Raw genomic sequence first — 12,634 nt, forward strand, 5'->3', positions numbered from 1 at the left:
TTTAATTTAAGTTTTTATTTTATTTTATTTTTAAAAAATCTTACTGATCCAGAACATTTGGAATGAAGATCAAAACAATCATTATTTAATTTAATTTAATTTAATTTAAGTTTTTATTTTATTTTATTTTTAAAAAATCTTACTGATCCAGAACATTTGGAATGATGATCAAAACAGTCATAAATATTATAATTATTATATTATATTATATTATATTTCCTATAGATATATTAAACAGCCTATATTAGACATTTTAAGTTTTTATTGTGACAATCGGTCAATATGGTGTGACAACATGCCCCAATAGCGAGTTATATATATATATATATATATATATATATATATATATATATATATATATTATAATGGTCAGTTAGATAAGTACATTTGGCTGCACTATTTCCTTTACATAACATTGTATTAACACATTAAAAGTTTTGCTTTCCATCAGTAATACTCCTCACTCTATTTTTATACAAGACACAAGCATTTCAAGCAATTGGAGATGAAGTACAATCCCTGTAGACCCCAATTAGGTCTCACCACATTCTTTCATTAACAAGTCTTCTGATTTTAGGCACCGAGAGGTGTGAAACTCTCCCACTCGAACCAGTATGTTCCAGAATCATAATATTTAGATCAGCCGTGTGTTTTGAGACAGCTGATTGCATGGAGGGTGAGGGTTTAATAAATTATTTTACTAAAATTGCTTAAAATGTTTTTAGAATCTGACTAAAATTCCTTCTGAGAACATCTTTTAGAGAAAACTGATTAATAAATGTTTCTGAAAATATTTAAATTATTCTTAGGTGTAGTGAAGAGTAAAAGGTAGTATTTATTTTAAATCATTACTATGTTCCCATTTAGATAGTGTACATATTTCTGCATTTGTCTTTATGGTGCAACTATATAAAATATTTTGGACTGTAAATTCCTCTTCACCAAATTCCTTATATCTTTAATAAAACGTGTTACTGGCCTGAGTCTTGAGATTCGTAATGCTTTTGTTCCTATCTTCCCCCTGGCTGATAGGGTGAGCTTTAAGTGTAAAGCTGTCGCAGCCAACAGATGGCACTGATTCCACGTGTGTGAGGCTTCTGGCCCACAAATTGGAGAGCCTTTGTCTTCATGATGATGCTCGGATAGCTCGCTAAGTAGCTCCTCAGGGAGGTTATTGTAATGGCAGTTTTAGCAGTCACACACCAACACTAGATGCTTCCACAGATCGCAGCTGCTGCTGGGATTACTGCACTGTTAACCTGTCAACTTTAAGAAGTGCCTGCGATCCCCCTTCTCTATCCGCAGGAAACATGCCAGAAAAAAAAAACATCAACTATTAGAAAAGCTCCTTCAGATTCTTGGCAAAAGGCTCAATGCAAGATATGTTTATCACTGAAGGTCTCAACTGAAATATAAATGTTTATTTCTGACATTTTTATTCTAGCAAAGAATATAGAGTGAATAGGTCAGTCGCACCAAACCCAGCAAGAATGTGTTCGGGTCACATTTCGGACCCACGATAAAAAATAAAAATAAAGAAATAATTTGCAAAAAAAAGCAGTAAATCACTTAATTCTCATTTATATATATATATATATATATATATACATATATATATACATATATATATATATATATTAGCTGTTGCAGATTATTGCGCCCTAAATTTAAGAGAATTTTAAAAAGAAATAAAATTAAATAATTTTGCATAACCATATTATTTTGAGTAAACAGTAAATTGAGTAAACAGTAAATCACTTAATTCTTATTATTTCGTTACATTTTTGTACTAGCTGTTGATCATTTTTGCCCCAAATTCAAAAGAATAAAAAAAACTAAAATTAAATATTCATTAAAAAAAAAAAAACATTGCATAAAATAACCACAACCTATTTTTAGGACTTTTTAAAAATGTAATTAAATTAATTAATTAACATTTTTGCTGCTTTATGAATTTTGTATTTTAGAATTGTTTTACTATTTGCATTATTTTCCTAACAGTTTAAAGCTTAATTCACATTAAATCACATTATGATTCTAAAAAAAAAAAAAATCCAGCATTAGAAATTTTAAATTTTAATAAAGGAATGAAGATGCTAACTTGTATAAATACTTAATTCATTTTTTTGTAGAGATTAGATATAAAATAAAATAAATAATAAAACACATGCATTTTATTTATTCATTTGATTGCATTTTATATTTTATTTTATTGCTTTTTTTGCATTTCAGTAATAAAAGCTGGCCTTTTCATAAATAAATAAAGTTGCATAATTTGCATAACATAAACAACATATTTTTAGGACTTTTTTTCACTGTAACATTATTTTTTCTTTTGTTACCTTTTACCTTTTACATTGTATTTTAATATTTTCATTATAACAGCTTAACATAATAAAAATTATAAATAAAGGAATGAAGATATTAACTTGTATAAATACTCTGATTTAAATTAAATCTACTTAGACATTATATAAATATAAATTCATTTTGTTTTTATTGTATTTTATTTTATTTTGCATTTCAGTAATACAAGTTTCATCTATCTCTATCTATCTATCTATCTATCTATCTATCTATCTATCTGTCTGTCTGTCTGTCTGTCTGTCTGTCTGTCTCTGTCTAGAAATAATTTATATTGTTTCATTTAAGAGTGTAATATGACCTGAACATGTTTTGTGAACAGTCTACTGTGATATTTACCCATATACACATACAGGTCTTGAATTTTTCTTATTCTAGAAACATATCCATTGTGTTTAATGTGCGCATGTCACCTTCTGTGAGATATGAGTTAGTGTGGGAGTGAACCTCTCTCACAACTGTCTGTCTGCATGAGCTTAACCAACTCTCAGCCGTCCTATGCTGATCCTCAGGCTTTGAGCAATTTTGACTCCAAAATGAATCTGTCAGAATGTATCTGTGTTGATAACAAACATTATGTGACACAGAAGTGATTTCTTGTGGTCAGATTCCATTGTTGTGGACTCAAAGCCAGTGCGTCGTATTCCTAAAAGAGTATGTTTCAAATTAGTCAGGGCACATTTGTCCAGAATGTCCCAAACAATGGGTCTTTGTGAGGGCTTGCAGAATGCCTCATCTGGGCTTCAAACACACAGATTGCTGGTGGTGAGGAACCAGTCGGCAGACAGTCTCCTCCTAATTATTTTAGCCCCTAATTGGCGTTCAAAACAAGGCAACAACACCGTCTCTCACTCTCCCTTTCTGTCTTTGTGTTTTACGGTGGGAGTTTCCAAGCCTGTGTGCTCCTGTGCCATCCATCATAAAGTGGAAAGTCACAGTGTCATACGGGTGAATCTGGCTTAACTGTGATATGAGCTCATTCTGGATCCTTTCACCCAGTTTATTTGATTTGTAACTTTTACAGTATGCCCTTCCTTTCCTTTATTATGTCCAAATGTGCAATGTTGTCACTTAAAATCATAGTTCACCAAAAAATGAACTTTTTTAAATAGAAATGTTCCAGGTATACATTTCTGTATGATAGATAGATAGATAGATAGATAGATAGATAGACAGATAGATAGATAGATAGATAGATAGATAAATAAATAGATAGATAGATAGATAGATAGATAGATAGATAGATAGATAGATATTATTTATTTTATTATTTATTTTTATTTTATTTTTTATTTTTTTATGTATTGTCCTGCATATTATTTCAAATCTGCAAAATTGCATGCAATTTATCCTTGTGTTGTATAATTATTATTATTTTTTCTAGCACATAAAATGTTTCAGATAAATGTAAATAAAATAATAAAATTAATTTCTATTATTTTGACCAGGATATTCTTCAAGAAGAAGAAAAAAATCAAGTTAGGAATGATATAATTTTGACATAATTATGACAGTCATCATTTATTTTATTTTATTTTATTTATTTATTTTCTAAAACAAATATTTATTTTCTTTCATATTATTTAAAATCTGCAAAATTGTTTGCAGTGTATTGTATTATATAATTATTATTAATATTATTTATTTATTTTTTTGGGACATAAAATGTGTAATATATATATATATATATAAATATATATCAATGTGTGTGTGTGTGTGTGTGTGTATATATATATATGTGTGTGTGTGTGTGTGTGTGTGTGTGTGTATATATATATATATATATATATATATATATATATATATATATAAATTAATAAAATAACTAGGTATAAATTAATAAAACTAAGTATTTTTCAATGTATACTTGTGTTATATAGTTATTATTATTTTTATTTTTGCTAGCACATAAAATGTTTCAAATGAAATAAAATTAAATTAAAATCATTTACATTAAGTAAAATATATATTTTTTTTAAAAAAGTATAAATAAATTAATGAAAATTAATTACCATTATTTTGACCACAATATTCTTCAAGAAGAAGAAAAAAAATCATACAGGTTTGGAATTATATCATTTTGACATAATTATGACAGTCATAATCATGACAGTCATTTTATTATTATTATTTTATTTTAGAAGATAATTTTGACAATTACAACAGTCATTATTATTATTATTATTATTATTATTATTATTATTTTGCTAGCACATAAAATGTTTAAAATGAAATTAAATTAAATTAAAATAATTTTATATTAAATGAAATATTTTTTAATTAATTAAATTAATTTCAATTATTTTGACCAGAATATTATTCATAAAGACAAATTCTAACATAATTTCATATCATAATTTGCTAGAATGACAGAATTTGATCAACATTTGGGTGATCTGTCTCTTTAAGCAAGAAGATCTGTTTAAAAACACTTCATAAATTATGCAAAATACTCTTTTCTTAATCATATTTTTAAAAATAAAGGTTCTTTAATAGTGTCAATGGTTTCATAAAGAATCTTTAACATCCATGATATCTTTTTATTACAAAAAAACGGTTCTTTAGTGGAAAAACATTCTTCAGATTAATAAAATGTTCTTTAAACAAAGAAAATAATGGTTCTTTTAAGAACTGGTATCTGAAACATTCTTTGAGGGGAACCCAAATCTAAAAACACAAGTAAAAAAGAAAAACGAGGCCCAGGAAAAGCAGCGAAACAAAAAGTAGAGTTTCTCTCACAGTCCTGTAAGTGAGCTGTAGAGACCTGCGGACCACCGTCATGTGAAAGATTAAGTTGCACTTTTTTTTATGAAGTCCATTTTAATGATCCTGAATGTCTTGTAATCCAAATCTGGGAGCGTGTGAGCCGAGCTCAGATCTCACAGGAATCTCAGATCCAGACGGGGCGGCAGGAAGAGGAATCGCCTACATGTCCAAATAAGGACAGAAACGTTCGTGTGCTTCTGTCCGGCCTGCTTTTGTTCTTCCAGAATGGGGTTTCCCCCTCCTCTATAAATGCTTTTTGCCAAATAAGTCAGTGCTATTAGCACACTAAACCACCGTGACCCCATCAAACCAACAAAAGCAGCTGGTTTCCATCATAAGGAATGAGACCACTGGGCCATTTTTGGGGGAAAGGTTGTGTAAGGCTTTAACTAAAGTATGAGTAACTCTATGCACGATGCAGACCTACAGGACGTAAACAGAAAAGATGCTCCGACCCCTTCGTGACCTCACCTCATAAAAGTTCAGAGGAAGTGAACTGCACCCTCAGGTGGTTTGAGTTGTGTTTTAAATTAGTGCGCTCCGCTCTCAGGTGACTCACGCTGTACTTAACGTTGGATGAGCCACTTGCCCCAGAATAGCTCAGGATTATAAAAATAATCACATGTAGATAAATAAACCCGCAGCCCACAGCTCAGCGCCGAGAGAAGCTCACTATCCTGCCAATTACAGAGAACAGGTTTTCATGGATTACCTCAGCCATGTGCAGGATCCATCAGCACTACCAGCTTTCCAGATGCTGTCAGCCGCAGTTCATTTATGAGCAGGTTTTTAAAGGGATAGTTCACCCTCAAATGAAAACTGTCACTGTTTATTCAGCCTCATGTTGTTCCAAACTTGTTTGATTTACTTTGTTACACAGAACACAAAAGGCAAATTTTATATTTATATTCATACATTTGGCAGACGCTTTTGCAGAATGTGACACTGCACTTTTTTTCTTATTTCTAATTGATATTGTTTATTAAAAAATGTATGTTATCCAAAGAGACTTGCATTGCATTCAAGGTTTAAATGTTTAAAATGTATTTATTTGTTACATTTTTTATATATAAAATATTGGTAAAGCAAGGTACACAAGGTATATGCAATGTATACATTATATTATATTATATTATATTATATTATATTATAATTCTAATATAATATTTTACTTATTTGTTACATTCATATTTTATATAAAATAAAATTACTGTATAATATATAAAATATAAAAATAATTAAATATAATAAACTGCATAAAATATGTACAATTATTTTTATTACTTGTATACATTGTATTGTGATACAATGTATAATTGTGATATACATTTTTATATTATATTATTTTATATTATATTATTTTTTGTCCTTCGCATTATTTGTCCATTAACAATGAATGAAGATGGATAATTTGACATATATTTTAAATGAATAAATAAATATTTTTTTTACTTATTTGTTTTAATTTATATTTTATATGATAAAATATTTATTTTTTATGAAATATTATTACTATATTATAAAAAATATTAATATAAAATATTAATATAATTAAAAATAATAAAATGCAAAAATATATATAAAATAATTACAGTGTATTGTGATGTATACATTATTATATTATATTATACTATAAAAACTATTTTTATCCTCCACATTATTTGTCCATTTACAATGAATGAAGACTGATGCTTAAATTAAATAAATACATATTTTATTTATTTGTACATTTATATTAATATAATTACTATAAAATAAATACAATATAAATATAATTAAATATACTACAATTCATACTTTCTATTACTTGTGTTGTATTGTGATATATAAATTTGTATTATATGTTATTATATTATATTAAACTATTTTTGTCCTGCACATTAATATTATATTAAAACTCATTATTTGTCCATTTACAATGCATTAAAACTAAAACTTAAATGAAAAAATAAATAAATACTAATATTTTACTTATTTGTTATTTATATTTTATAATAATAATAAAATTTATATTATACATACATTGTGTTGTGTTGTATATTTATTATATGTATTATATTATATTATATTATATTATATTATGCTGATTGATATTTTGTGTCCAGTTACAATGAATCCAGCCTCAAAGAGGATAGGAAGCACTATTATTTAATATTTTAATTATTTCTTACATTACATTTATATTTTCTATACAAATGAAGCAACTTAAATTGTGTATAATGTATTATTATATTATATTATATTATATTATATTATATTATATTATATTATATTATATTATGTTATGTTATGTTATGTTATATTATATTATATTATATTATATATATTTTTGGGTGAACTAATTCTTTACAACTAAATAATTTGATGAGTTGATGACAAAGTGTTTTCTGAATGTTCCTGACACACATTACACCATGTTTCTCTTGTGATCAACTCATATGACTCATTGAGAGTGAATCATCTAGAAAAACGAGACATATCAGAGAGGGGCTTGGAGGAAATGCAGGAGACAACGAATCCATCATAGTTTTTTCTCCTTCTGCTGCCTGGATTGATTTAGCCTAACCGCAGAGCCCCAAATTATTTCAGCAGCAATTAAAAGCAAGCTCATTTTCAGCAAGAAGACATTAAAACTATCTGGGAAAATACAGTCTGACGTCTAGCAGAGACTTTTCACTTTTTATCTCAGCAGCCGACTGAATCCAGCAGCGCCGATGACTTTGAGAGAGGAGGACGCGTGTCAGGACGTCTGGAGCCTGGAGTTTCAGCCGCACATTACTTCTGCAGATTGCCAATCTTTATGTGCTTCATGCGGGTCCCCTGGCTACTCTTGCGATAAATGCCATCAGTGGCAGGCTGGCAGCACAGGGTACCAGCCTTAAACTTAATGCAGATCACTGGGGAGATAAAGCAAGCACAGCCAGTTTAGTAAACAACAGCATATCACAATAGAAAGACTGTATTCCCAAAGAACATTACGCTCTAATAGAATTACTGCAATGACGCTTACAAAAACATTGTCATGCAGTGAGACAAATTAACTTCTTTTTTTTTTCTCCAGGGAACAATATTTGTTCCCAAGGACTGATTTTACAAGTTTTTTTTTTTTTTTTTTTTTTACCTTTACCGTTTTTTCTAATGATATGAGCATACCATCCATGTCAATACAAATTCAGTCAAATAACTGAAATTGTTGTGAAGGCAAATGTTGTGCAATGTTGAATATAAAATAGGTTTTACTGAAAAATAAATATAATATAAATTTACATAATTATTGTGATTCTAATATTACAAAATGGTTAATATTTTTTAAAGCTAGAACTTTTCCAAAAACTTTATATGTGTGTGTGTGTGTGTGCACATATATATATATATATATATATATAGTGTGTAATTATGTTACTTTATATTATAGTTATTTTTTTAGCAAAAACAAATATATATACTAGAACCTAAAAAAACGAAACTATATAGTTAATAATTGTTAATTTATATTTTTCAGCAAAAAGTCTAATATAAAGTAACAATTATAATTTTAATATTATAGAATATTTATTTTTTTTATTTAAACTATATATATTATATATATATATATATATGTATGTATGTATGTATATATATATATATATATATATATATATATATATATATTACAATATAAATTAACATAATTATTATTATTCTAATATTACAATATATGTAATTTTTAAAGCTAGAGCTTTTTTCAAAAATGAATGATAATATATATATATATATATATATAATTAATAATATAATATAAATTACACACACACACACACACACACATATATATATATATATATATAAAACATAAATTATTCTAATATTACAAAATATTTAATAGTTTTTAAAATAGAACTTTTTTTTAAAAAAAAACTTAATAATTACATTATATTTATATTTATTTTTCAGCAAAACAAATATAATATAAATAAACATCATTATTATAATTCTAATGTTACAAAATAACCAATATTTAAGCTAGAACTTTTTTTAAATCCTAAGCTATTATATTATATTACATTATATTATATTATATTATATTATATTATATTATATTATATTATATTATATTATATTATATTATATTATATTATATTATTTCTGCATAAAAACAAAACAAAACAAAACAAAACAAAACCCCTGCATATTAGTTCCGCTTTCAACAATAAAATATATTAGATAAAATGTAGGAAGGTACTTTTTGCTCACAATTCTCAAGATATTTCAGAAAATTGTGTCACTTTTTTTGACCCCACACCCTTGTTAATTTCTAACCCTATTCTCATATTTTGGGAAATTCTGTCTATTTTTTTTAATCATTTTTGCTCCACACCCTTGTTAATTTATGAGCCTATTCTCAAGGGAATCTCCTAAAAATAATACTGAATTGGGAAGTTCACTATTATGAAATTTGCTCATGTTTCAGTAGAAGTCTGTGGTGAGGTTTTTGACCACACACTTTCAGTAAACTGTATTTACTCACATCTGCATTTGCATACATGTGTAGAGGATGTGTTTATGGCCTACAAAGCACTAAAACATTACAACCTATTAGTTTGAGAAAAACAAACCACCGTTCCGCTGTTGCTCTGTTTGATGTTGTCCTCATTAACTCTGTGGATTATAGATGTCATTTAAGGTTAAACCGAAGGTAAGGCTTGGGCTAATATGTCACGGCTTTAATCTCGACACGCTTAAGAGGGAAGAGCCCTGTAAAACTGCTCTACTACAGCTTTTCTGGACTCTGTAATTGAGCGTGACAGGGAAGCAGCGCTGTGTAACGTCCAACCTTAAAGACTCGCTCCGAGACATCTGATAAGTCAGATAGACACTCCACAGAAACCAGCGAGGTGAGATTTCACAGGAACAAGAATTTTCAACAAACTGCTCAATTGTCAACTTATTTTACCTTGTTTAGTTTGGACGCATTTCAGCAGTGAGGCCTTGACAACTTACGATCTGTTTTGTTAAGGGGTCAAGGTTTGGCTGGTTAGCATGAGATCCTGCTGCCAGATGCTGTAACTATTGCATTTTGGGGCCAAAATGTACCTTTTCCACTGAATGGTGAAATATCACTTTGTAATTAAACATATAAATCACAAATGTTTAAAAGTTTTGCCAGACTTTTCCCCTGTCTGTTATCTTTGACTTCAAAGCTAGTTGGTGACTCACCAATCACTAGTGAATCCAACAAGAAATAGTAAATTATATGTTATAATGTAGGAGAGTTGTAGAGGTGTCTGTTTTTTTTTTTTTTTTTTTTCCCAAACTAAATTGAATTAGTTGTCATTTGTATTCATTAAAATGTATTTTAGTTTCAGTTTCAGTTCAGTTATGTTAGGTTTGTTGGTTGGTTGGTCGGTTTATTTATTTAGAGGGTTCAATATTTGCTCCCTACAATTGGGATTTGAATATTTCATAATTTTAAAGTTTTTTTTTTTTTTTTACCTCATCAGTGTCAATTAGCTAAATTCAGTATTTACTGAAAAGCAAAAAAATAACAAACTATAATGTAATTAATAAATCAACGAAAATAATATAATTGATTAAAAAATTGTTTATACTATTTTAGAAAATCTTTTTTTCATATATATTTTATCATTAAAAATTATTTGAATGCAATTTTTTGCTAAAGAAAAAATATACAGAATAATGGCTTTTATATTATTATATTAGTGCATTTTTCAGATATTAGTGGATCTTTTATTAATTATAATTTAATTAATAAATTAATGAAAATAGTAAAATTAAAACATATTAATACTAAATACATTTTTATTTACTAATGTATTATATATGTATTTACTAAATACATTTTTATACTATATAAATATACATAAAAACATTTTATTGCATATATTTTATCAGCAATTCAGGTTTTCTTCTAAGCAAATATATTTTAAAAAATCAACACAAATAGTATAATTGATGAAAAAATTATTTATACTACTTTTGAAAACATTTTATTTCATATATTTTATCAGCAAAAATGTATTTAAATAAACTAATTGCTAAAAAAATAAATAAGACAATATATAGTGGCTTTTATATATTATATTATATTATATTACATTACATTATATTAGGGCATTTTAATTAATTATAATGTAATAAATTAATGAAAAATTACAATTATTGTAAAGTTTACACACACACACACACACACACACACACACACACACATATATATTAGAAAACATTATTATATTATATTATGTTATATTATATTATATTATATTATATTATATTAGTGCATTTTTTACATTTTATTTCCATTAATGAAATAGCTTTTCTTTTCAGTATTTGCACTGGGCCATCATGAATGGTCACATGGCATTTATGGCTGATGTGATTGGTTTAAGAACTTTTGCGCCCATAATTGAGTTCCCGGGAGCAAAGGCGTCTGTAAGCCAGTCATGTATTTCCGGGGGGTCCCACACTAGCTGAACAACTGCCACTGAGATGTACGGGAACGCTAATGGATATTCTTCAGGTGTTACAGACATCTCAGTTTGTCGTTCAGAACTTTTCTTTACGAAGAAGAAACTTCACATGGAGTTGAAGAAAGCTTGCTGCTTGCTAATGCACACTAGCTAGCTGAATCCGTTCAGTGGGTAATTAACAAGAAAACGCTCTCTACCATCGGAATCCATTTCCAAAGTCGAAGCGTGCTGTTTCTCCCTCTTGTACATGTCTGGAGCCAACAGAGTCCTGCAAATGACTGATGGAACAGCTCCGCACATTACGGTATAAATAACTGCACTGGTACATTAATTACCACCTCCGACTGGATCTCGCCCTGATCACACTCCCGTCTAATGGCAAAGCCTGTCAAAGCGTCAGTGGGAACCTTGACACCTTCCTGTGAGAATAAAGTGATGAGAACAGCGAGCTATCCGCTATCAGAGGCTGTGGCAAAGACGTGCCAAAGTGCTCAGAAAAAAAACGAGAAGAGAAGAGATGAGATGAGGTGCAAACCTTGGCACCTTTTTGGGCGTGTGTGGGTGGGTGGGTGGGAGATGAGGGGCTAGACATGTTGTCATGAATCTGTCATCATACCACTTGTCCTCCATCCATGATCCCCCCTTCCCATCAGTCCTGCTGAACACTGACACCTGCCTCAGAAATCATTTCACTTTTACACACAGAACATCTGTCATCTGATTAGCACTTCGCTTACCAGTCAAATACTTTTTACGCCGATTCTTTATGCATATAGAATGTTATTGCTTGCTATTGTAAACCTGTAGCAATTGTTTGACTTTTTTTTAAATTGTAACTTTAGTTAAATTTTATTTTTAATTAAAGGGGACACATCATGAAAATCCATGTTTAAGCGCTATAATTGAGTCCCCAGTGCATCTATCAACCCAGAAAGCGATAAAGAATCCATCACATTTTTTTCTCTGCAAGCTTGTGAAAAAACGAGCTGTTTAGTGATGTAGAAAGAGGATCTTATTATAATATTACCGCCCCCTAA

Source organism: Labeo rohita, chromosome 9 (assembly GCF_022985175.1).
Source record: "Labeo rohita strain BAU-BD-2019 chromosome 9, IGBB_LRoh.1.0, whole genome shotgun sequence".
Taxonomy (NCBI): Eukaryota; Metazoa; Chordata; class Actinopteri; order Cypriniformes; family Cyprinidae; genus Labeo; species Labeo rohita.